Genomic DNA, 27873 nt, shown 5'->3' with positions numbered 1-27873 from the left:
GATGCTCCAAAATAATTAATCATTCAATTTTTAGCTACCTCAGATACTTTATTTTTATAGTCAAGCTGCTAATAGATAATTAAGATAATTTAAAAGGCCGCTGGAAACAAAATGTCATATTAGATGTCAAAAATCATTGGTTTATTGATATCTCTTACATCCTCTTCTAACAATCATGCTTCACCTTTCCTCCATGCTAACATTCCCATGGCATTGGCTTGACATTCTGTGACTGCTAAATAAATGCTGATTTTGCTTAGTTTGTTTGCTATGGAATAAGGTCCATATTTGTTCTCCAAACTAATATTTGATGTATTTTATGATTTCTCCCATCCACCAATATATCTCCAAAATGCATCTCAGACTTTAGTTGAGGTTAGTTTTGGAGATTCTGGGCCTTCTGGCCCAGTTTCCAGTTTCTTTCATAGTCCTGAAACTATTGTTCCATTTGGATAGACAGATCTTCAGATCTTTTGCTTGAATATTAATTATTCATCTAAACTATTTTTTATTTATGGATTATTTTATGAACCCTCAAATAGAAACTCATTTCTCTTCCACAGTGTACACATTGATTGGAATTCTGGATGCTTGAGTGGCTGCTTATCCAGTCAGTTCAGTCCAGTTTAAAAGTATATCTGCAGAATCTGGAAACAATGGCTTTGTTTCAAAATTATTGGAACATAGATAATGATATATTTAGACTGGTATTTTAGGAAATACCAAAGTATTGAATAAGTATATTCATAAAAGTAATTGATGCTTCAAACTTATTAATTTTTAATCTTTCCTTTGGTAAGATTTAGACTGAATAAACTGAAATAAATGGTATTTAGGTTAGCTCACTACTAAAACATTCCATCAATCTCACAAATGAGGTATAGTGGTTAAAATGCTAGACTAGGAGTGGTAGATCCAAGCTGAAATCTTCATTCTACCACAGAAACTCACTAAATGACTCTCAACCTAACCTGCCTCACAGGATTGTTGTGAGGATAAAATTAAATGAGGGGAAATTATATATGTTGTCATGGGAAGTAACTCCAATAACTAAGACTAAGTGACCCAATGTAGATTCAGCCTTTGTTCCTTATAAATTGTACACTTTTAAAGATTTGTATAATAATATAGTTTTGTTTACAGAAGTACTTGTCCAATGTTATAATCTCTTCCTAACTACTTATCCAGGTATAATTAAAGGATTCAGTCTTTAGTTAAAAACATTCACATTTATTGTTACAAAAAGAAACAAAGGCTGTGCATATTTAACAAATGATTCAGAAGAAGTGCTTCCACGTTTACATAAACAAAACACCTTTCTGCTATTTATCAGGGCTCTCTGTCTTTTTAAGGCTACACACACAGATAAAGAAAATGTGGGGATGCTGTTTCTTTAAAAAAAAAAATTCATTTAAAAGTTGTTATAAGAGCAAGATTAAAGGAGCAAATACATTGAATGAGAATAAAATATTAATTCATTTAATTTCCTACCAAGCAGAAAGAATACAACTTAAAACTAAACTTCATCCACGGAATCACCTTTTTTGCTTGGATAACAGATGTAAGTATATGGGTCATACAGAAAGAGGAGAGAAATCAAATTTCCGATCTGAAGAAAAAATATTATGCATACAATTTTTAGAGTTAAATATTTTGGAGAGAATTTAGGATAACGATAACATCCTCTTGAATAAGGATTGGATTGTAGCTTTTATATAAATTGAATAAGGATTTACATATAATAAACATGGTTTATTAAATATGGCTCATTAAAGATAAGTAATAATAAGCCCCATCTTTTCTCACACCTTCATTTTTACTATTGATCCCCAGACTCTGTAAGTTTTTCTTTCTGATATTTTCAGCTGACATAGGTTTTACATAGAAAATATATTTATTTATTTATTTTATTTTGTCAAGTGATTATTAGATAACAGGTATAAGTATAAACATGATTATGAATGCATGAAATGGATACAAATAAGAAAAAAAAGAAACAATAGGACAGGGGTGGTAGGCACGTTGGTGCGCTTATGCATTCCCCCTACATTATAATTTGGTGGTAGATTTGAGGCCTTTTGTGTTGTGACTCACAGAGCTGAAATATTATTTTAAATATAGATCTGAAATATTTAGTAGATGGTAGTTTTTTTCACATCTAAACAAAAACTAGATATGTATTCTCTTATTTGTGTTTAATTCTACCATTCTTACAGAAAAAATGCATCAATAATACCAAAAATAACATTGTAGGGCTATTTATAATCTCTATCTTTGGATAGGAAGAGGAAGGCATATAAATTTAATAAAGAAATCTACCTGAATTTCTGGAATCAAAACCTTACAGTTACTTAATAGATACTTCAGCCAGTAATTTAAATCTGTATCTAAAGTAATTGTTTTTAAGACTTAAAAGTATTAAGCATTTGAAAAGAGTGAAAATAAGTGTTTTAAAAGTAGTTTTTAATCTGAAATGTTTTACAACAATTTAAATGAATAAGTATCAGCTTAGTATCAACATAAAGCAAAACTGCAGTGTCTATAATGTTTAACTTGTCTTTAAAAAAATTAATATGACAGATTTTGGCACTGTTATAGTACAGTAGATACCTGTGAAAGGTACACAGGGGTATGCTGAACTTCCATTGTTGATTTTGTGGTTAGATAATTTCTAGATTATAACAGTTGAAGTTGGAATTTAAGATCTTCCTCTCCTGACCATAATTTCTTAGGGAGTGGAAGGTTTCCTTTTTCCTTAGCCAAATAAATACATAGTTAAACAGTCCAGGTTTCTTGGGAGAATTGTGAAAATGCTGAACTAACAACCTCACGAGTGAAACCTACCTTGGTGGAGTTTGGCACCAGTAAACGGACACCTGGACGCCATTAATTGCTTAGGGCAGGAAGGTAGCCTTCTCTTCAGTTGATTCCTTCCGCTTGGAGAGCCTATCTCCAAATCTGCATTTATTCTCGGACAAAAATGATGCTGGGGCTTGCCAAAACAATCCCAAGGAAGTGAAAGACTGGGGAGGCAAACCGGGCACTTCCCGGCGAGGCGTGTTACAGCGTTGAGCGTCAACTTTAGTTCCTGTCTGCTAAGCTTGAGTGCTAGAAAGAAAAGATGAAACATACCGACACAGAAGAGCACGTCGGTTAGCAAAGATAAAGGGGGCTGCCGTTCGTATCCTTGAGGGCTAGATCCACGTTGGCTGGCTCCTTCGTCCTTTGCGGGCTGGGCTGGGCTGGGCTGGGCTAAACTGAACTGAACTATACTCGCCTCTCTCCCCCTTGCGTACTCGCATCTCTAGCTTTTCAGCACTGGTTGGGCGGGTGTTGCGTCTTCTTGCCTCTGCGCCTCCGGCTCACGGTGGGGCGCGAGGGGAAATCAGGTCACCAACGCCGAGACAGAAAAACCGGCTTGGGAAGTGGGACTGATTTAGGTGCTGTTGCTGGCCATCAGACTGGGAGATCGAAAAGGAAACAGAGGAGTCTCTCTCGCACCTCACTTCACCCGTACGGGCACCTTAATAACAAGCACTGATTAGGGAAGAAAACAGGCCGGAGCGGCAGCAACGACAACCCTTGATCCCGGCTGCGGAGTTGTTTTCGGTGAGTGGGTTTGCAGTTGTGTTAGGTTTATCTGCTTGGACTGTAGACCGGAGATCCCAGCTGGACTTGACCGAAATGGGACCAGATGTGATAGCAGATGTTTGGAAACGGGGTATTTTTAGAAACTGATTGCCTGGGGTAGTCTGAAACGCACACTGGAGAGGTTATTTTGGCCGGGGGGGGGGGCGGGAATGGTCCAGCACCTCAGCAATCGCGTTTCCAGGGATCTCTGTTGGTCTTCAGAAATAAATTGTTTTCGTTTCTATGTATTTTACCCTCGATCAATCAGCCGGGGATGGCTCAGAGATAAATTGCAGATTTCTTTTCCTCGCGCTAGCATACGTGAGCGTGTGCTTGTATTTGACTCTTTTTTCCTTCTGAGAAGAGAATCGGGGTTTTCCATCTTAGCTCTTGGCAGAATATGTCATCGCAGGATTTTTCACTTTATTAAAAGTACATTAAAAAAAAGTCGCTGTCTCCGCCCAATGTATACATAGTTGTTGTTGTTGCTGTTGCTTTTTTGTTTGTTTTTAATGTCTGTGACATACTTAGTGTAGCCACCATGGAGGAAAAGAGTGGAAGTTTCCATGATGAGTAAGTTATGTGACAAGGGATCTTGTAGGAAGATGTTCTTGCAGCAACTCGCGAGAAACGGGTTGCGCTGGAGATTGGGGGAGAGAAACTCCGTGTGTCTGACATGTTTGTGTGGGCGTCTGTTGAAGATGCTTCGGAAAAAGACGGTGAGAGGTGGGGAGGGTTGTTGCTCTTGATTTTGTTTTAAAGTTTTCCGACTTCTGTGTCAGCTGAAATCTTAAATATGTATTCTTTAAAACCGAGGTCAGGAGGCTTTGTTCTCCAACAAACTCAAATCCTGTAGAAAGATTTTAAAGGATCAGGTTTCAATAGCTAGATTTTTTTTTTAAAGTAAGAAGTGGTTCACACTGAGATCTTCTAGAATTAATATATGTATTATGTGATTTTGTACTCCATTTTCAGATTCTCCTCCTCCTCCACAATTTACAACTGTATCTAAAGTAGCAGCCTTTTAAATAATCAGCAATATTACATATATTTCTCAGTGTTCTGGGAAATGTCAAGAGCAGCCTTGATGGTTATGCAGAGGCATTATTATACAGCTGTTAAAACAGCTTTTGGCAGCCTTCAGAAGTTCTGATTTTAGTTCCACTGTGGCCAATAGAGAAATCTAACAATTGCAGTCTAATAATTTGAAATGACAGGTTCAAATGTTAGACTAAGACTGGCAAGATAATGATTCAAGGCCCTACTCAAACATGTATTTTATTGGGTGATTTGATTTCAGTTTTGGCTTTCTATTTTAGTTTTACACTTTCAGAGGATCCTGTGAGTTGTAATTCAAATTCATCTGAAGGAAAGCCTAGGAAGACTACTACCATAGGAGCAGAATAGGAAGTTGAGTCTGATTATCCCAAAATTTATTATAACAAGGCAGATTTCTTGATTTGGAGCCTTTCAAATATTTGGGGCTAAAGCTTTTCCTTTGTAGCACAAAGCAATTACAGAGCGCAATATACTGTATTCAAAAAGGCCCAGATTGAGGTAATATGTTATAACTATTATCACACTAACTATTCTATAAACACTATTGAACTAAAAACTAGTAGCATGAGAGTGATTTACAAGGATAATGAAAATAATTGTTTCTAAAGTCAGTTGTCATTTTCTTTCCTTGTTTTGGTTACTGCATAGGTTTGCATATTTAGTCTGATAAAAACTGTCTTCTAAAATGAAATGTGATCTTCTTGAAAGCCAGTTCTTCTTCTTGGATAGTTTGTCCCAACAACACTCTTTTCAAAAGTGTTTTTGAGCAATCCAGTTATGAATTTAAGCATCAATTTAATGAACATTAGAAGGTACTTTGTACTTATTGGTCAATGTATCCCAATAATGTCAACATCGACAGGAGTTAAAGGCTGATTTATATGATTTATTTGGTTTTGATGTATATATGTATATAACATGGAAAAGTCTAGCTGTCAGTGTAACGTAAAAAAAATAATGTCTTGTGATTTATCAAATAGACCATACTTTTGATACCTGAATCATGCATTGCCTGACAATAGCATTCCAGGATTCCCGGCTGGAATTTTTTAATCCAATCTGAAGTTCCTAGTTATTATTATATATGTAAACAATACCTTAAAGCCCTCCCATAGTCTTTTCAGAATACGTTATGTTCTTTACTTTCAGTTGCTATGTTTTAAATGTCAGTAAACAAATTGATATCCAATTATAAATATTTTCCTGTTTATAAAATAGTCTAGGAATTACAATTGTAGGAGGCATTATTATAGACATGAATTGCAAACAGAATTTATAGCATTTTTGGAATAAGCCACAACCATTAAACTGGTATAAAAGTGATGTAACACTTGTGTCAACAGATCCTAATGAGTTTACTGCACTTTGAACTGTTATGGCTTCCTCAAAATGATCTTGTGAATTGTTTGCTGAGGATGTTTGTCTTTTTAGAAATCCCTAGCTCCCTTGAAATTTCAGGAAAGAATGACATTCTTTGGGGAAAGAATGACTGTTAAACAAGTTAAAATCTGAAATGCAAGTGCTTGTTTTGCAAAGAATCAGTTTTCCTGCATGTTGTTCACTAGAATCAAATGGACGCTGATTTGATTTATAGATTGAAACCTAAAAATACAAACCCATTTCTGGATCAGGATTCCTTGACTGGCTATTCTGGGATTAGAATGTGAACTGGGCCTGTGTGTTAAAATGAAATACATAGATAGCTTTTATGAAGCTATCTGCTATTGGAATCTGTATTATCATATTATTATCATGTCTATGAACTATTTTATACACAAACATTAATAACAGATAATATTTACCCCAAAGAAAGCCACGACAACTTTCCAAATCATTATATATGCCAACAAAATCTTATACAAAATTCTTCATTCATTTTACCTAGATAGTCAGCTCTATTGGAAACTATCTTAGAGGTATCTTTCATCCAGAAATGTACGTATGTCTGCAGTACACTTTTTGAGCCTATGTGTATGCAAATCTATAAAGATACATATCTGGAAAGGGGAAGAATCAAGAATTTTTTTTAAAAAACGCTGACATTGGCTTGGCAACAAGCTGTGTAGTCAATTTCTGTAGCAATTTAGGACCAATGGTGTAAAATGGTGTTGATCTGAAAAGATCCTAAAACTCTGGAAAAGAGAAGGAGGATAAATTGCCCATAAAATGAATTGATAAAATCAATTGGCCTCCTATCTGCAAAAACTGTATACCTCCTTAATGAAGAAATACTTACTTTTACACATTTCCCTTCATTTTATTGTCATAAATAACAAAAAAGAAAAAATACAGAATGTAAGGATTGGATAACTATACTCGCCAAATAATGAAACATTTTCTCCTGAAACATTTTCTCCTGAAACTTCCCTCCTGAGCATGTGATGTGTGTGTGTGTGTGTGTGTGTGTGTGTAAACTATTAAAATCAGACTAATAGTAGAAGTTGATTGTATCCCTATGAATTAGGCAACAGTAATTATTATAATGATTTCACAATACGGTGGTCATTGTATAACCAGACATGTTAAGATTTAGAGATTTGGAATGGCTGTGATAATATATACTGTGCTATGTGTTAAATTACATAACTTATAAATACTAATAATTCAAAATCTTCAGCAAGGTGAGATGCTGAGAGTTTTTTAAAACCAGAAAACTAATGGACCATAGTAAAATAACACTACCAGGTAAATCTTTGATTAAAAAATTTGAAGACAAGGCCATAAATAGTTTACATTTGGTATATGTAATTGGGAACATATTTAAATATATGCATGTTGTTGACATCTAACACTTTTTGCTAATTATTTCTTATTATTTTTAAAGTAGATTTTGGTATGATTCTTGAATGAAACAAAAAAGACAGTAAAATTTCAGTGTTTTGGAAGATCTTGAGATTGGGGTTAGAAAGAAAATGTGGATTTAGGGTGAAGAGTTATATACGTCCATTGGAATTGGAAAGATTTGTGACATTATTAAAATGAATAATTTCATTTATTTTAATAAGCTATCTTCATGACAGAGGGATATTAAGAAATATAGGAGGAATCATGATTTTTATTTTGCTAGGTTTCATAATCACTCTATGAAATCATATATAAAGTAAATGCCACCGTTCTCTCTGGATATATATATATATATATATATATATAATCCATAATTTTTAGCATTATGGATCTTAGAATTAAAGTTTTTAAAAATTAGTAATTGAAGCAATATCATGTTTTTCACGAAGAGATGAAAAATGCTAATATATATAACTAAAGACTTGGTGAAGGAAAAGATTTTCTGGAAATTAGCACTTGGTTGAAATGTTCTTTATAGATCTCTCCTTTATGGTCTCTAGAGAATTTGCCCTAACATCCATGATATGTGTTATTTTTTTCTTCTTCACTTCTTCAGATCAGACTTTGAAGAAATAAACCAATTAATAAATACAGCAATCTACTATATTTGTTGAAAATGTGGTATAATCAAATATGCAATAAATGATAACATCTTTACACAATGCATAACACTTTGTCATTTAATGGCTTTTATTTCAATTCATTGTCATACAAATCTTAAATCTTACATTATAGAATCATAAATTACAGGCATAAATTTGCATGAACATTTACCCTCAAGGGCTTCAGACGTGTTTTTCTGATATCTGTATCTGATATCCATTATGATTTCTTTTAAGATTTCTAAAAAGGATCAAAGAATATGTCAGTATATGGTTGACATAATCTGGGAAGATAAGCTATGTTGGGCATAGTTAGTGCTTGGATGGGAGATCATCCAAGAATTCCAGGTTGTACGCTAGAATTGGAAGTAAAAAAAATCCTGAAAGAAGGTAAATGAAAACTGAAAAATGTATCCATGTACTTATCAAAATTTGAACTCTAGGGCATCCCTAGATAGATTCCTTATTGACCATGGCTGATTATAAAATGATACTTAATATTCCATCTCCTTCATATTTAGATAGATCAGAAAATCACAACATCATGTAAGTTGTCAAGAAAATTGCTACATTTTCATAGAGTCATCTGATATGTAACTAAATTGAAAAGAACTTTTATTTTTTTTCCCTCTTCTTCGGAACCTGGATTTCCAAAGTGGGCACTTATTTTGGCTTTTGATAGTCTGATTTATTTCACTGTGTATTCAGCTCTATTCACAGACACACAAATATTAATGTACTAAGATGTTGATTTTAATTTCTATGAAACTTTTTATCCTTTTACTTTTTATTATATACAGACAATTTCAGTATTTGTGTGTGAGACTATATAGAAGGAAGATATGATGCTACAAAGCCAGAAGGATTATTTCTGTATGTTCTGCAACAGCTTGATGTCCCTAGAGGTCTTGGGACTACATGTAGTTCTTATTTAATATCTGGCAACTTGGTCATTAAATGAAGCATTCATTAAGTAAAAATCATATGGCTGCAGTTGTGCTTATGATTTTATTTCAGCTTTCCTGTGCTTTATAGCAACAGAAGGATATGACCACAAACACCTAGGTGAGCCTAAACAGTGGAAAATTGATTCACAAGGAAGCCAGATTAAAAGGACAAATCTTCTAGTCTTTTTCTCCAGTCCCCCATCTTTTGGAATGCTCATCCTGACACTTGGATAATTATCAAGAAAAAATTGATTCTTGTATTCATTCATTGGACAGGAAGGGATTGCAAGAGAGTAAGCAGTCACACAGTGAGGAAGATTGCTGTTTGCCTAGCAGGTTTGCTGCCAGCACCTTAGGAGACAAACATAGGCCTTTAGTGAGAAACTGATAAGGTTCTTGTCAATTTTAGGTAGCAGCTGCAAGCCAACTTAAACCTCTAACGAGCTAATCTTAAAGAGATGAGCTTTTTCACTTGTGATTAACAATGGGTCAGACACAGTATAATGTGTACTAACTGACTATTGGCAAACCTACATTGATCATAAAGTTACCCTTTCATCATCATTTTAACGGCAAATGTTCACTGTCTAAAGCAGCTGATAAACAAAGACTATCTGTAATATTGTAAAAATATGCTTTGCATATTACATTCATTCTGTAATATGCCAGGTTAAGTAGCATAGTGTCTTTGGATAGCAACATAGGTTGCTGAAGCTCAGTATTTTATCTGAAAGTGTCTCTATTCAGAATAAAATAAGGATGACAAATGATCCTGGAATTGTTTGTGACTGATTATGGTCATCATTGTAGCCTTTTAGTTGAATGTGCAGATTTCAATATAAATCATGTTGTTAGTGCATGCACAAAATTTCAAACATGTCCAGTATCCTAAAAAAGTTGCCTAATTTTCTTATTTATTTAATTATTAGGTTTTCTGCCCATCTTCTCTTGAGGCAACTCTGGAAGCTTATAGCATTAATTTCATAATCAAGATTAATTTCAATAATCAGCTATTGCTTGGTGTTTCAAGGAAAAACTTGAAACTTTTCTTCAGATTACCGTATTTTTGCACTATAAGATGCTCCAGACTATAAGACACAATTAGCTTTCGGGAAGAAAACAAGAAAACAAAAATTGTTTTGTTCTGGCCACGAAAACCTTGCACAGCTTTAAACCTTTTAAGACTTAACTTCGGTTGCCTCTTATAACATACTGTTATACAGAATAACAGAGCTGGAAGGGACCTTGGAAATCTTCTAGTCCAACCCCCTGCCCAGGCAGTAAATCCTATATCATTTCAGCCAAAAGCTCTTGAAGCTATGGAAGAAATTTTTCATAGGTAAGACTGTCCCCACAATGGATTTTTTTTCTCCTGGGACCCAAGTCTATTCTGTTGCTGCTGCCACCTATTGCTGCCACTCAGCACCACCTATCGCCATCTATCTCTGCCGCTCAGTGCCACTGCCATTTGGAATTGCCACTGCCTGGAACAGCTGATTGGCAGTATTCTGGGAGGCCGATCCAACCGCCAATAAATGGTGGTGGTGAATAGCCTGCCGCCACCACACCAATCCCCTCCCCCCATCCACTGCTGCCCAGTCTGTGATGCAATATTCACTCCAAAGATGCAGACATTTCCACCCACTTTTGGGTTGGGGGAAAGTGTGTCTTATAGTGCAGTGGTCGTGAACCAGTGGGCTGGGGACCACTGGTGGTCTGTGAAAAAAATTGGTGGTCTGCAGAGAAATGTCACCCCCAAAACAACCCCAAAGCAATTAATCCAGGCTGTGTGGGAACACAAGGCTGCATTGCCCACATGGCCCATGGGAACACAAGGCTTGCATCACTTGCATTATGAACAACACAAGGTAGTGAGGGGAGGGGGGAAAGGGTGGAGGAGGGGAACTTGCCCCATGCCCTTTGCCTGGCCACTGGGCTGCTTCTTTCCATTTCTTTCTTCTTCTGCTTTTGGCTGCATGCAAGGAAAGCAGCAAAAATCTTTCTTTCTCTCCCTTAAACTCTGCCAGAAATGAGTCTTTGGGACCCTTCAAGGCATCCTGTTCCAAGAGGCTGCGCCAGCACAACAAGTCTCACAAAGACTCATTTCTGGTGGAGTTTGGGGGAGAGACTTCTGTTGCTTCTACTGCTTTCCTTGCATGAAGGCAAAAGTCTCTCTCTTTCCCCCTGACAACAGAGCTGGAAACAGTATCCTATGATCCCAAATAAAGAATGATCAATCAGTAGGAAAATGGGGTGGAGAATTTTCCTGTAGACTTTTTTTTGGATTTTCCCATGGTCTGGTGTGCAGGATTTAAAATTATGAGTTTGGGGTCCCAGAAGTCCATAAGGTTGGCGACCCCTGTTATAGTGCACTGCAAAAAATACAGTAATTCCAGGGGTGGGATTCAATTTTTTTAACAACCGGTTCTTTGGGTGTGGCTTAAGTGGTGGGCATGGCTTGGTGGTCATGTTATCGGCTTGGTTTGGCTAGCTCAGTATCACTCAGATCGAGGCATGCATCTCCTCTCCTGGCCTCTCATGACTGTGGGGATGCTGCAGCAGTCATAAGTGTGAAAAATGGTCATAAGTCACTTTTTTCAGTGCCATTGTAACTTGAATGGTCACTCCAAACAAGCAAAGTACCAGCAAAGGAGGGGAAAAAAACTCTAGAGATGTTCCTGAAACAGAAAGTCTAGTCCTGCCAAGAATGTAATAAGCGTTAATGGAGAGGCAGGTCTGTAAGTAACACCAGAATGTTTCCTTCCTGCCTTTCCTTACAGGATTAGGCCAGTAATTTCTTCTAACAACCGGTTCTAGCGAATAGGTACGAACTGGTAGAATCTCACCCCTGAGTAATTCTACATATAGGAGAGAAACTGGAAGAGAATTTTGGATGGGATAATACTGCTTTTGAAAAATATGATATGCTGATTGTGGATCTGGTGATCTCAATAGACAGAAACATCATATGGTAAGGTTGTTGGTAGACAATAATGTTGTTGGTTGTCCAAATTTTTTCCCCATGTTAGTGGACAAGCTATTAAGGGGAAGTGCTCTTTTAGGTTTTGCATCCTAAGCCATTTAGAATTTAGTGTCATGCCTTGAATTGAATTGTTTGTAGTCATGCCATTTTAATGGGTTTAAAGGTCAGAGTTAGATGATCCTATGTGGTTGCTTTAATTAACGTATGGCAACTGAACTCTGGAAAGCCACAATTTCTGGCATGTTTTCAAGAAATAATTCCACATAAAATACACTGAGTAGAATTTATATCATGTAAGTAAATCAGTGTTTAAAAAGCTGTTCCATTAATAACTTCATTTCTGTAAATAGAACCAGATTTCTTTCATGGTTAAATAAACAGTAGCCGCTTATGGGTTAACCCCCCTCTCAAATCAAACAATGTTATTATGTTCTGACTAGCTCTTACTGTAAGAAAGAGAAATAGTTTGATACAACAATTCACTGCTGGGGGAAAACCCGACAGGACAATTACATATACAAGAATAAATAAAATGAAAAAATAAAAATAAAATATAGCCACTTTAAAAGTTTTGTGCAATTGTGTGACTTGGTAATATGTGATTGTAGGGTTAACATCACTTAAAAAATAATAAACTTAAAATTTATCAATGTATCCCTCAAATTTGAAGATGATTGGGGAAATAGGAGCAGGTCTCTTTTAGTTCTATTCTGATTGATTCTCTCTTTTATTAATTTGGCTTCACTAGAGTTAACTGACATAAATATTCAGAAGAGAGGCCAAGACAACATTGTTCTATACAGATACGATGCCAATGAGATTCGTAATTGTCTGACTACAGCAGAGTTATTAGCCTATAAGGTCAAATAAGTCTTGACTAAAGACTGCTGGAATGATATTTGTATTCTGTTTCCTATAAAATTTAGTAATTGATTGTGTGTTCTTCTGGGCAGTAGAAGTGGAATAATTTATCTGGGCTGTTAATATTCTGGAGGTCTGAAATACTGTTCCCAAGTATTTAAAACATTTGGCCTGTACTAATTCACAGGAATAAATTGTCAGCCTGTGCTTTGTATTTTGTTGGGAAAAACTAAAACTAGATTTATCATGACTGATGATGGTTCCTCATTTTAGTAGGATGCCATTTTATTCTAAGGCAGGATTTATCATATAATTTATGAATTAGGAACAAGGATATTTTTGTCTATAGAATTTCTAGTCAGAATGTCCCAAAGTCTTACCCTTGGGATATTACCCAAAATTGAGTCAAAATCAATTTAAAAAAATAAAAAAATATTGATTTTGAAACAATTTTGACATTAAAAATTGATAATAAAATACAAGAACTTAAGGTTAATGTATTAAAGTAATAAGGAAAATTCAGGGGCCAGCAATTTGAATTGGACTTAATTAGTTCAGGAGAAATATAACCAGGAAGAATATAACCAGGAGGAACTTCTACACACTTAAGATGATTAATAAGATTTTTTTCAGCTTCCTTCTGTGCTTGGGGTTCATTGTGGTAGTGAAGACAGAGGCACATCCATCACTTAGGTGTTAGCAAGTAGATCGAATAAAGGACTTGGAAATTGAAAGTATACTATGATGGAATTGTGTAATATTGTTATGTGAACAATATAAAATGCCAAAATAGGAAACAGGGAAGGATAACCCAAATCATAGGACTATTTTATCTTCTTTATCTTCAAAGGGCGAATTCCCTTTGACCCTATAAGAGCTACCTGCTATTACTATTTAAAAATCTTTAACTTAGTTCCTATTTAATTCTTACCTAATTTTGAAAGTGAGAGTCAAAGGGAGGCTCATAAATAACAGTCAAAGGTATCTCAAGCCTAAGGTTCACAATTTGGAGGGGTGGAGGGCACAATTATATAAACATTACAACTGCTAGTCAGCCTGGTAGTTAGTTATGCCAGGCCTATTCCATCTTCTAATGTGTGTAAACTTGAAAACAATAATATGAAAGAGTACAAACAATACTATATGAAATACTGTCAATATTGTGATGTTATTAGATGACTGTTTTAGAAATGAATACCTTCAATGGGTTTTTAAAAAAAACATTATTTTGATTGTCTTTGAATAATGATTAATTATTGGTTAAAGCAACATACTTCAATGTCTCGCTGCTTATTTTAGCTCATGTTAAAATATGGATATACATTCAGTGCTATGGACTGGTACTACTATACCAGATTCTCAGTTGATAGGTTTTATTTTGAAATAAAATTGGGAAATACATACTATAGCTCTATAAAATTCATTTTCATGTATAAACATAATAAAAATATTATTGAGTAGGGAGAATGATGCACATTTGCAGTCATTAGTCAAAACCCAGCAAAGAAATTACAAAAAAATATGTTTAGTATGACAAAACTTCACCATTAATTTCTTGGGTTTGCTGCAACCCCAAAGCAACATAGTATGATTGCTCACTCATCCTTGGACCAGGCATATAGAAAATATGCCTATATAGAAAACACAATCCACAATATCCAGAGTGTTATCCAAATCAAAACATTAAAGTTGCCTTTATCATCAACTCATATATGCAGCAAGAAATAATAAAGTGTACAATCAGAAATACTTAGTGGTCCAATAATGGTTATTACCCTAAAAATCATATTTTAGCAGAGGTGCAGTCAGAGTTGTGCAGATGTATCGACTCCAAATACTGGAACATCGGGGGTCCTTTGAAGGACAGTGGTGATAGAATATATATAGAATATACCCAGCAGAGAGCAGAATGGGTAGCAAACATATGTTTGGGAAGAAGAAAACCTGCATATGCTGTCTTTTATATTTTTGATTTGATTTACTTTATTTATATTTCACTTTTCTGAACTATATATAATAACGTATATAAATGTAGATTGTTAATTTGATAGATTATAAATCTGTAGAGATTTTCAGTCACCCAGGTCATGGTTGTCCCAAAGTGTTTTTTCTCATCCAAGAAGCTTCTTCAGCTCTGGATGGTGAGGAATGGAAGGATTTATATTCTTTGTAGACAGCTGGTCATTTGCATCCTTTTTGAGGGTTGTTGAGATTTATCTGTATGCTCAGGGTCACCTGACTAATGGTTCCTGTAGTCTGCAATTTTTCTGGAAATTTGCTTACACTCCCACACCACTGAAGGGTGTTCATCTCAAATTGCACAGCTAAAAATCTATAGAGATTCTCAGATTGAGGTCATAGTTGTCCCAAAGGTGCTTTTTTGTAGATTATAGTTATCAGATGTTTATTATATTGAAGAGTACTGCTCTTCTCTAATATACAATTTGGAGAACGAAAAGTTATTTTTTCCTTTTTAAAAAAGATTCAATATTTTATTTGTTCGTTTTAGCTGTTTGTCACTTATCTGAAAATTATTTAGCCATTTTTAAACATTTTTTTAAAAATGAATGAATAACCAAAACCTAGCATCTGTAGAAAATCATAGGTAAAAGTTCCCCTCGCATTTACGTGCTAGTCGTTTCCGGGTCTAGGGGAGGATGTTCATCTCCATTACAAAGCCGAAGAGCCAGCACTGTCCAAAGACATCTCCATGGTCATGTGGCCGGTTTGACTAAATGCTGAAGGTGCACAGAACGCTGTTACCTTCCCACCAAATTGGTCCCTATTTTTCTACTTGAATTTTTACATGCTTTCAAACTGCTAGGTTGGCAGAAGCTGGGATAAGTAACTGGAGCTATGTTACGCAGTGCTAGGGATTTGAACTGCCGATCTTTCTGATCGACAAGCTCAGTGTCTTAGCCACTGAGCCACCGCGTCCCTAAATCCTAAGGTTGTAGTAATTGGTATCTTGTTATTGCTCCCTGAACTACTTTACAAGCTATTTCCTCTGTTGTAATGTGTCACATGGTCTTCCTTTTGATCTTTAAGCTAACATGCTGCATTAAGTCTAGGCTTGTCGTGTGTGTGTGTGTGTGTGTGTGTGTGTGTGTGTGTGTAATGACAAAAAAATACTGTTATGCCATCATACTCATGTATGAAAGGGGGGAAAACTTGTGTTGCAACAGCATGATTCTATTTTCATCATTTTGACAAAAAAGTCCCTGTTGTTGGAGCAGTTGCTTGTTGGTTGGCTTCTTCATATAAAAGAGTAGAATGTTTTCTCATTGTCAATCCCCAGCCCTTACAAGGGTTTATCTCGTGAGCAGAATTATTATATAGACAAGTCTGAGTTTTACTTTTATTGCTATTGTAAAAGAATAATAACACTAATTCCTATTAGTGAGAAGTAAATGCCATCTGAAGGACATTTTTCCACCAAGGATCCCTTCACTTTTTTTCTAAAAAATTGGTAATATGGCTAGCCATTGACTTACAACTGTTCATTTAGTGACCATTGAAAGTTACAACAGCACTAAAAAAATTGACTTATGAGCATTTTCACACTTATGACCGTTGCAACAACCCAATAGTCACATGATCAAAATTCAGATGCTGGTTCATATTTATGACAGTTGCAATGTTCCAGGGTTGTGTGATCCTTATGCAAAGGATCCCTTTGCTTCTAACAAGCAAAGTCAATGCGGAAGCCAGATTCATTTAACAACCATGTTACTATTTAACAACTGCAATGATTTACTGAACAAATGTGGCAAGAAAGTCTGTAAAATGGAGCCAAACTCACTCAACAAAGATTTCAGCAAAATAAAGTTTGGTCTCATTTCTGGTTGCAAGTCCAAGACTACCTATAAAAGATTATGCATATAAATACAATATACAGATTCATACCATAATCCAATTGCCTCAAACCTATTGTTAGATGAAACACTGGGATGTTAAGGAAAGACTTATTGTAGTCACCATTTCTGATCTCCCTCTGTCTTTCCCTTTGACTTCATTGAATGAAGCCAGCAAATTGTGAGCCTGTGATTGCCAGGTGCTGGGATAGTTGAAACTTTGAAGATTTGTCATAAGTTCATTCAACACTATCACAAGTTTGAACAGCATAGAATAAGTGGTTGTTAAACAAGGAACCGATATACAGGTGTGTCAACTATAAATTCTTGGAATTGTACATTACATTTGAACAACAGTAGCTGAATTAAAGTCATCATAAACATTTATAATGGGCAAATATTCAGGATCTTCGAAAATAACAGTCAAAAAGTATTACGAGGTCTACACAATGAATATTTTTATATGACACTGAATTTAATTTAAATGTAGCATTTAAATTATGTGTTTTTATTTTTTCAAAAATCTCTTATAAGTAGAACTTGGACTGACCTGGATATTTAAGAATCCACAGAATAACTGATATAATATGACTTATCTATAATTGCACTTCTGCTATAATTTTATAATATTGAATAATAAAAATTATTCCTAAAATGTTGTGTTGGTATGACCATATAATCTTGTGAAATTGTTTCCTCACAAAATATGTCTATAAATATAAAGCAGTGTTGAACATTTTTATGCAGAATAATATTAATAATATTTTATTATTTCAAGAAATTTCATTCTTTTTGTAATGTTTATTGAGTAAAGACAGAACTATAAAGTTGATTATTTTAATTTAACCAGTTTTAGCTAAACTTGGTCTTTGCATTATGATAGAAATTATCAGAGTATTAAAAAGAATAAAAAATAAAAGCAAGAGATAAAATGAGTTATAATTACATATTATTAGCTCATGAGACTCTTCTGTGTAAACATTTGTGTGTTGGCTTCTGAAGCGATTTTCAGCTTCTATATTATGAGTTTCTATATAATTAATCAGTAGTTTTGTAACATATTTGATTTGGATTATACTAATGTTTCTTTTCAAGGTCCATCCTTTGTGTAAGTATCTAATACTCCTTAAATATATTTTGAAATATAATATGGATGGTTCTGGTTTTAGCTGTGACAACAGTTTTTATGTTTTGCAGTAGCTGCCATTTGTTACTTGATCTTCACTGTTCGTAATTACTTTGGTAATGCAGTCATGTGGTAACATAACCAACATGCCCCTTACTGAAAACATTGCAACACCACATGCTAATTATGCTACTTACAGTGATGAATGAACCATGTGCCAAGATAAGAAATCACAGAGCATCCTATGATTATGCAATTTCAAACATGCTACTGTATGATTTAATTACTGGGAATAGATATGATGGGAGGTGGGAATTACTTTTAATATGTCAAAAGTAGGCTAATATTATCCAGGATGCAAATATCACTTAATGGTAATAAAACAAGTTTTCTTTTTATCATTGCTGCCATATATTGTTTCTTCGGATTTTTTTCAGTATGGTTATAGTAGCCTTAATTAAAGAAAAATGATAATTAGTTTATGCAAGGTCCAGTTAATGCATACATATTGGCAAAATTTATTTGATATAAAAGATACGATTAACTCACTTTAATCACAAAAGAAATTATACTGTTTCAATGTTTTTCTGCATTTGTGAAATTGAAATGAAGGTATAAAAATACAGTATCTTTGCAGCGTAAAGCTATCCCTGTGACCTGGAGGACTTTCCAATTCTAGGCAAACATATTCCTTTGATATCTTTTCTATAGCAATTTATGCTCTGTCCACAAAATCCACTTGCTAACAGGAGCTACCCCTGTTTTGAGGATGGTTTCCTTTCTTTGGGTTGTTTTTTTAAACTGTTGGACTACTCAGTTAACATCACCAGAGCAGTTGCACATTTTTTTCCAGGTACTATTGTTTTATGTCTAAAAACACTCCTGAATTTAGGATCCTATAAATGTATATCATTTTTACATGCTTTCTATGCTGTTGATATTTTGATATCTTTCTGTTACATCTCAGTGGTCACTACAAAAATGTTGTATAAAGAAAGACACATAGATACTTAAACTTACTGGTTTATTAACACTTAAAACTGTTATTTAGATTTTTTCATCTAAATTTACCTTTCATTTTCTAGAAAATGCCTATGAGTCTAAATTTGAGTTGCAACCCTTTTATTAAAATTATATAAGTGATTGGTTAGTGATTGTAAAATGACACATTTTTGCAGGACTAAAATTGATTAGTGTTAATCAAGCTAGATGGTAGTTATAATCACACAATAATTAACTAATGCCACATTTTAATCTATTAAGGTCTAAACATGATTAAGGTTGTTGTAGAGCGGCGGAGATACAAGGCAGACTCAGAGCAAACAGCACTCAGCACTCCCGCCAGAACAGCGGACCGGAGTGGGGACTGCCGTCAGTTCTGTGAATACCACACTCCTTTCCCCTGGCCAGGAGCATGCGTAGTCCTGTAAATAGGCCGGCCACCTGCGCTGGCGGCTGGACCGCCTTAGTCCTGACAAATCTCCGGCTTGGGCAGAGTCCTTTGCCCCTTGGATCACCCTGGAAGCTGCAGGAGAGTGAGTTCAATCATCTGGAGCCTTAGTCCGAGTGCCCGGCAGTGGTCTAGGTAGGTTTCTTCATTCGGCTTGCTTCAGGCGCATCTTTCGGCTGGCTGGGTAGACCGGGTCGTTTGGCCGGGAGCCCTCAACGTTCCCTGGTAGACCAGGTCGTCTGGTTGGGAACCTTCAGCATCAGCTGGGCAGACCGGACCCTTGGCATTTGCTGGGTAGACTGGACCGTCTGGTTGGGAACCTTCGGCGTTAGCTGGGTAGACTGGACCCTCAGCGTTTGCAGGGTAGACCGGACCCTCAGCGTTGCCTGGGTAGACCGGTCTCTTGGTGTTTGACGGGTAGACTGGTTCGCCTGGCTGGGGACCATTGGCATTTGCTGGGTAGACCAGGTCGCTTGGCTGGATGCGGGAGTCATCAGTAGTCCTTCTCCAATGCCTCCTCAGCTGGTCTACGTGTCAGCGCCACATACGACCATCGTTCAGGAGGACCCTGTAGGACCTTGGCCCTGTAACTGATATAACCTGTCCTGGTACCCATAATGGGTCCCCTGCATAATTCCTGGCATAGACCAGGTCATGCAGGGCGAATTCCCTGGCAAGGCTGTCAGAACCCAAGGGCGTGCCAGGGGTGTAATGGGGATACAACCTATCCAAGGTGGTCCTAAGGTGCCTGCCCACTAGCAATTCTGCAGGTGATTTGTTAGTCGTGGTACAGGGGGTTGTATGCTGGGTCAGAAGGTATCTGGACAGTTTGGAGTGCCAATCTATTTGGCCAAATCTCGCCAAGGCTTCCTTTACTGACCTAACTGCCCTTTCAGCCATCCCGTTGCTTGCAGGATGAAAAGGGGCTGTGAGGACGTGCCTGATGCCCATATTGGCTGCGAAAACCTCAAACTCACAAGATGTGAACTGGGGGCCATTGTCGATACCAGTGTGTCAGGGAGGCCAAATACTCTGGTCAGGGCTCTTGTGATGGCCAGTTTGGTTGTGGAAGGAAGTAGAGCCAGGTCAATCCATTTAGAGAAAGAGTCCACTAGAACTAGGAAAGTCTGCCCATGCACTGGGCCTGCCAGGTCGATGTGTAGCCGAGACCAAGGGGCTCCAGCATCCTCCCACTGGGTAGGAGTGGCTGCAGGAGGGGCTGGTCTGGTTGCTTGGCATGGCTGGCACAAGCTTATCCATCTGGAGATCTGGGCATCCATGCCTGGCCACCACACATAGCTGCGGGCCAGGGCCTTCATCCTCACGATGCCTGGGTGGCCTTCGTGTAGGACCTTTAAGACTGGTTCTTGTAGTGTGGCAGGGATGACCACCCTTGTCCCCCACAACAAACAAGCCTGTAGGGAGTACAAGTCTTGCCTGCGAATCATGAATGGTGAAAATTCAGGAGTGTATTGAATTGCAGGCCACCCCCTTCCCACCCAGTCCAGGACTTGGGCAATTACCTTATCCCTTCTGGAGTGAGTGGCAATGTCTTCAGCTGTAATAGGCAAGTTGAGTTCGTTGACCTCAAAAATGACATGTATGGGTGCGAGGTCTTCGACTGGCACTGGTAGAGGGCAACGACTGAGGGCATCTGCGTGGCACAGGTTCTTTCCCGGGTGATGCACTAGTTTGTATGAATAGGCGGCCAGGAACAGAATCCACCTGGTCATCCTTGGTGATAGGACCTGTGGGGTTTGCTTGTCCCCTGACAAAAGGCCTAAAAGTGGCTTATGATCTGTTATAAGTTCAAAGTAGTGACCATAAAGGAATTCGTGAAACTTTTTAACAGCAGCAACTGCAGCCAAAGCCTCTTTATCAATTTGGCTGTAGTTTCTTTCTGCTGCAGAAAAGGTTCATGAGAAGAAAGCAATTGGTGCCTCAGAGCCATTAGGGAGCTTGTGGCTCAGGACTGCCCCTACACCAAAGGGGGAAGCGTCTGCTGCCAGGGCTAGGGGCAGCTGCTGATTGAATTGAATTAAAACTGCATTAGATGTGAGCAAGGACTTGACGGATTTGAAGGCATGGGCTTCCCTTGGTCCCCAGTGCCAGGGGGATTGTTTATCTAAAAGTCTTTTCAGAGGTTCTGCTATAAATGCTTTATGTGGGAGGAATGCAGCATAGAAATTTAGGAGCCCAAAGAAGACTTGGAGTTCAGTCTTGTTGGAAGGTGTGGGTGCCTCGTGGATAGCCCTGACTTTGGACTCAATTGGGTGAATACCAGAGGCGTCACTTCTGTAGCCTAAAAAGTCCACTTGCTTAGTGGCAATGGTGCACTTCTCCCTCTTAAGTTTGAGGCCAAGCTGCCTAAACCGCTCAAGGACTGTTCTGACCCTCTGTATTAGTTGTGTCTTATCCATAGCTGAAACCAAAATGTCGTCAAAATAGGGGACTACGCCTGGGAGTCCTTGGAGAAGCCTCTCCATTAGGGATTGAAAAATCCCAGGGGCTACACTAACACCAAATTGGAGACGTTTGCACTTAAATGCACCCCTATGGGTGACTATGGTTTGTAATTCTGCAGTCTGGGCGTCAACAGGAAACTGTTGGTAGGCCTGGGACATATCTAATTTTGCAAAGATAGTCCCAGGCTCAAAGGTGTGTAAAAGATGTTGGATGACAGGGACAGGGTATGCGCTGACTTGCAGGAATCTATTGAGGGACGTTTTGTAATCAGTGCAGATTCTCACGCTGCCATCTTTTTTAAGTGGGGTGACTATGGGGGTCTCCCATCTTGCAAAATCTACCAGTTCTAACACCCCTTGCTTTAGTAGTTTATCTAGCTCTATGTCTAACTTGGGGCGAATAGCAAAAGGTACGTGGTTTAAGGCGAATGGGAGTTGCCTGTGGGTCTACATTGAATGAAATAGGAGTACCAGAGTAACACCCTAAGTCTTTGCTAAATACATCAGAGTAGTCTCTGAATAGAGTGTCTACTTCAGAGGTTGAAACAGCATGGATACCAGTTATGGTGAGGCCAAGAGCAGGGAACCAATCTAGTACCAGTAAACTAGGGAGGGCACCATCTACCACCACTAAAGGCAAGTGGCCTTCAAAGTTTTGGAATTGGACTAAAAACTTGCCTTTCCCGAGAACGGGGGTGTTCTTGCCTTGGTAATCACGCAGAGTCCGGTGGCAATTCAGGAGCTTCTTCTTGGACATAAATCTTGGATGCATCTTCTTTAGGGTTTCCCAGGAGATGATAGAAAGTGCAGATCCCGTGTCCACCTCCATCCTGCAAGGCTTACCTTCTAAAAAAACAAAGATACTTATTTTGTTAGAGCCTTTTGAAGTGTAATCTGAGTGGTAGCAGGTATAGCAATCCTCAACTTGCCTTTGGAAATTAGCAGTAGGTTGAGGTCTTTGTGGAAAAGTTCTCCCTGCTTGGCAGACCTAGGTGACCTCCCTAGGTGGCCTTTCTTTTGACAGTTCAGGCAGATTGCATTCCTGAACCTGCAGGATGCCCTAAGATGGGTACCTCCACAGCTCAGACAACCTGGGGGCAAGGTTGGTTTTTTGTCTAGGGGGAGCTTCTGTTGTCTGAGGCAGTTTACCTCGATTGTGTCTTCAGGATTTTTGTCTAGGGAAACTTCCTCAGAATGAATAGTTGAGCTGCCTTGTCTGATAGGGGTCCCTTGTATTTCAGCTGCTGACAGAGCAGATAGCTCAGCAGCTTGGGCTTCCTCTATGGCTATAGCTAAGGTCAGGTCTTTTTTAGCTAGCAAACGTCTTTGAAGCCTCAGGTCCTTGACCCCACAGACAATCTGATCTAGGAGCATGTCCTCTAGGTAATCTCTGAACCCACATTGTAGGGCAGCTGATTGTAAAGCTGCCATATACTCACTAACTAACTCCCCCTCAGACTGCTTCCTCATCCTAAAGGCATGTCTCCTAGCGATTTGGGAAGGCTTAGGGGAGTAGTGGTTGGAGAGGATTTCTTGAAGCTCCTCCCAGGGGATAGTACTAACAGAACGAGGAGCGACCAGCACCGTAGCGGTGTCAAAAACCGCGGCCCCGCAGAAACTAAGGAAGTAGGATTTCTTTTGGTGGTCTGTGGCATCCGTGTGGTCTATCGCATCTAGGAAGCAGAAGAAATGATTTTTGTATGATTCCCACATCTCGGCAGTCGGCTTGAAGGGTGGGAATGCCGGGCTGGAAGTCATCCTGCGGCGGCAGCATCTGTCTCCTCATCTGGGGAAGGTTTTGAAACTCGCGCTCTCAAAAGAGCGATTGCGGCTGTGCCTGTCAGCTCTCGGTGGCTCCGGCTCTTTTAAATGACTTAGCTCAGCTTGTTGAACGTCTGGTTGCCTCTTATTGCATCCCGTCCTCGTCGCCAGTGTTGTAGAGCGGCGGAGATACGAGGCAGACTCAGAGCGAACAGTTAAAGGCTTTATTCAGGGAATAAAGGGTTGCCGTGGCTGCCGAGGCTAACAAGGCAGATCAGCTGGAGGCAACAGCTGATGGCGTTTGACAGCTCCTTTTATAGCTGGCTGTCAAACGGCATCAGCCAATGGGAGCGATTGGCGCTCCTGCCAGAATGGCGGACCGGAGTGGGGACTGCCGTCAGTTCTATGAATACCACATAGGTCTACATTATCTGCATCCTCACACTTTTATTTAACAAATTTATATGCCATTTATCCACAGGTGGGATTCTACTGGTTCTCACCGGTTCGGTAGGATTGGTTGTTATTGTTCCCGGTAGTTCGGAGAACTGGTAAAATAGGCCTCTGGCTGGGCCTGCCCTTCTCCACCCACTTCTCCACTCCCTGCTCAGTCAGTCCCTATTGCACATGAGCAACATTGTGCACATGCACGACATGCCTGCAGCCTGTTTTTGCCCGCCTGTCAGGCCAGCCATTGCTGCCTGCCTTTTGCTGCAGCACAGCAAAAAGCTTACAAGCCCCCCTCCCAGTTAGGGAAACTGCTCCTGGGTAGCAGAGAAGCAGCCTGGTTGAATCCTGTTTCTCTCTGTTGCCCAGGAGTCGTTTCCCGAAGGGAGGGGGGATTGCAAGCTTTTCACTCTGCCAGGACAGGCTTTCCCAGCAAGAGCACATGAGAGAAGCAGCCCAGAGCCAACACAAGCCTCTCCACTGATCTGCCTGCTCACAGGTAAGCCTACAAGTCGTGCTAGCCCTTCCCCCACTGTCCCCAGGCCTCCCCAAGGATCCCCCAGCCATTTCTGGGGCTCTCCAGACCTTTCCCAGCCTACCTACCTACCTGCCTCCCCATCCTTGGGTTCAGCTGGCTGGCTTACCCATCCTGCCAGTGGCGCTGGCTGAAGGCTACCTATCTGCCCCTCCATCCCCAGGCTCGGCGGACAGACTTCCCCACCAGTGTGGTCCTATTCCCAGGCTTGGCTGGCTGACTAATCCACCACGCAGCACTCTTCCAGCTCTCCTTACCACATGGTGGTGCGGTGCAGTGAGCTGCGGTGTTCTGACCGGTAGGGTGGTGGACCCGGCTGCCTCCCATAAGCAGGGCCATCACTGTGGCTTACACAAGTCTGCCAGAGCCAGGTCCTTCACCTCTGCCACCTGCAGAGGTGTTTTGCGAGGTCCAGTGGCGGGTACGCAAAGCGCCGCTGCAGCCATTTATGCAAGGCTGCCAGAGCCAGGACTGCTGCCTCTGCCATGTTTGCAAGGTCTAGGGGGACAAGTACGCAAAGCACCACTGCAGCCTCTTATGGGAGGCTGCCAGAGCCAGGATCGCTGCTTCTACCACCTGCAGATGTGTTTTGCGAGGTCTGGGGAAAGGGTGTGCAAAGTGCTACTGCAACCACTTACATGAGATGGCCAGAACCAGGACTACCGCATCTGCCATTCACAGAGGTGTTTTGCAAGGTCCAGGGATGGTGGGCAAAGTGCTGCTGCAACCACTGCCATGTGTGGAGGTACTTTTTTCCTTTTCCCGCTGCCTGGTGTTGAATTGAGCTCACCGGATCATTCAGTTCATCCCAGACAAGGTGTGTGTGTGTGTGTGTGTGAGAGAGAGAGAGAGAGAGACTGAGGGCAAGAAAAGAAAAAGAAAGAGCAAGAAAGAAAGAGGAAGGGAGAGAAAGAAAGCAGGAGAGAAAGAAAGAGAAAAAGAAAGAAAGAAAGAAAGAAAGAAAGAAAGAAAGAAAGAAAGAAGAGAAAGAAGAGAAAAGAGAAAGCAAGAAAGAGGAAGGGAAAGAAAGAAAAAGAAAGAAAGAAAGGAAGGAAGGAAGAGAAAGAGAGAGAAAGAAATAGAGGGGGAGAAAGAGAGAGATGGAAAGACGGGAGAGAGAGAGAGTGAGAAAGAGAGAAGTAAGAAACAAGAAAGAAAAGGGAAAGAAAGAAAAGGAGAGAGGAAGAGAAAGGAAGAAAAGAGATAGACAAAGAAAGGGGGATGGAAGGAGGGACAAAAAGAAAGAGAAAGAAACAAAGAGGGAGAGAGGGAGAGAAGAGAAAGTGAATGAGATAAATGGATGGATAGATAAATACATGGTAGGAGGGAGAGACAGGAAGGAAGGACACAAACGCTGGCTTCAGAAGACTCTTTGAAGCAGCACAACAATCTAGGGCTGGCCTGCAAGGGATCTCGGAGGTCATCTAGTCCATCCCATCCTCCAGCAAGAGATTCTTTTTTTTTAAGTTTCTATTGGTTTCTAAAAACAAACATAAACAAACAAAACATAAAAACATCAAGCCATCTTCCATATGTATACATACAGTGTGCCAGTTGGTTTACTAATTGTTTTGTGCTTCCATTTCGTAGTCTTCAATTACAATTATATTGTATATAATCTCGTATTTTCAATCAAAAATTAAATACCTTACTATTATTAATCAATCATTTGACTATACTTTTATTCATTCATGTTTTACAAGATAATCATAATTTACTTAGTTTATTTTATAACAGTTCATATTATCATCCCAAATCTATCCTAAAATCATTTTGTAGATATAATAAGAAGTACATCTTTATATATTTATTATTTTCTAAAAGTCTACATATTTCATTCCTGTATTTTATTGTCTAACCATTGATAGAATAGATCCCAAATTTTATAAAATTGTTTATCTTCTTGTTCTCTCATTTCAAATGTCGATCTACTCATTTCAGCACATTCCAATATTTTCTTAATGATTTCCTCCTGTGATGGTGTTTTCTCATTTTTCCAGTTTTTGGCAAATACAATCCTAGCCACTGTTAATATATTGACAATAAGATATTTCAAGTCTTTGCAATATATTTCAGGTAAAATTCCCAATAAAAATATCTCTGGTTTCAAGTCTATATGTTTTTTTGTCATTTTTTCCAACCACATGTGGATTTTTGTCCAGTATTTTTAGCATCCGCACAAGTCCATGTCTGATGACATTTCCAACATTTTTTGGATTTATTCTTGAACATTCTTGCTATTCCTGTCGGGGGAAAATGCCACCTGTAAAACATCTTATACAAATTTTCTTTATATGCTGTTGATGTCATTTTATAATTTTGAGATGACATTTTTGCCATTTCTCTACATCAATCCCATATCCAAAATTCTTCCCCCAAGCAATCATAGTTTCTTTAACTTGTTCTTCTTCTAATTTAATTTCTAATAAATATCCATATATTTTTTAAATCACCTTTTCATCAGTACTGTCAAAATCTTATCTAAATCAGTCAATTTATCATAGAAACCTTCTGTTTTAGAATCTTTATCATACCTTGAATGTATTTGCGCATATGAAAACCAATTCATCTTTATACCTTGTTCCTCTAGTTTTTGTATAGATTTGAGTTCACCCTTTTCATTCAATATTTCACCATATCTAACTGTTCGTTCCTTTTTGTATATTATAGGATAAGAAAATGCTTCAATAGTCGATAGCCAGACTGGAATTTTCAAATAACATTGCCTTTTAATCTTCTCCTAGTTTAACCACAGAGACTCCCGTATATAATGTCTTCTAAAATACCCCTGTGTTTTAGTTCCTTTATACCATAGAGAAGCATGCCACCCCAATAACAGATCATGTCCTTCTAATGTCAACAATCTAGTATTTCTTAGTGTTATCCATTCCTTAACCCACATCAGATTTGTAGCTTGATAATACAACTCCCAATTAGGCAAACCAAATCATCCTCTAATTCTAGCATCTTGCAGAAGTTTTAACTATTCTCGCTTTCTTACCTTGCTATATATATTTCAACACAATTTTATTTAAATCTTCAAAATAATCTTTTCCAAGCCTAATTGGAATTGTTTGAAACAAATATAAAATTCTGGGTAATATATTCATCTTGATTGTTGAAATTCTCCCTATTAGTGACAGTTGTAAATTTTCCCATTTCACCAGATCTAGCGCTATCGCTGTTTAAGTTTGATATAATTATTCTCTTTTAGTGTACTACATCTTGCTGTCAAATATATCCCCAAGTACTTGATCTTATTCGTGACCTGAATTTTCAATAGGTCTGCCAGTTCTTCCTTTTGTCTTA

At 38.4% G+C, this 27873-nt stretch overlaps 1 protein-coding gene and 1 long non-coding RNA gene across 14 annotated transcripts in view; one reads left to right on the top strand and one right to left on the bottom strand.

The window, feature by feature from the left end:
- THRB (thyroid hormone receptor beta) overlaps nt 1-27873 on the top strand; it is a 198248-nt gene that overhangs the window by 24184 nt on the left and 146191 nt on the right. For 5 of the 13 annotated variants that reach the window (XM_087915596.1, XM_026708167.2, XM_087915602.1 and 2 more), the window contains exon 1: nt 3453-3609. The exons of the other annotated variants lie outside the window; for them this stretch is intronic. The gene's annotated coding sequence lies outside the window, so the exon portion shown is untranslated. Of the gene's footprint in view, nt 1-3452; nt 3610-27873 lie in introns of those variants that run through there. 13 annotated transcript variants of the gene reach the window in all.
- LOC148123991 (uncharacterized) lies at nt 120-3264 on the bottom strand. Its single transcript, XR_015739962.1, has 2 exons — nt 3133-3264; nt 120-647 (listed from the first exon to the last, which is right to left on the bottom strand). It is a non-coding gene; the product is annotated as an uncharacterized LOC148123991 (long non-coding RNA).

Source organism: Pseudonaja textilis, chromosome Z (genome assembly GCF_049901715.1).
Source record: "Pseudonaja textilis isolate UNSWEBS1 chromosome Z, rPseTex1.2, whole genome shotgun sequence".
Lineage (NCBI taxonomy): Eukaryota > Metazoa > Chordata > Lepidosauria > Squamata > Elapidae > Pseudonaja > Pseudonaja textilis.
This window is presented reverse-complemented; position numbering and strand designations above follow the sequence as displayed.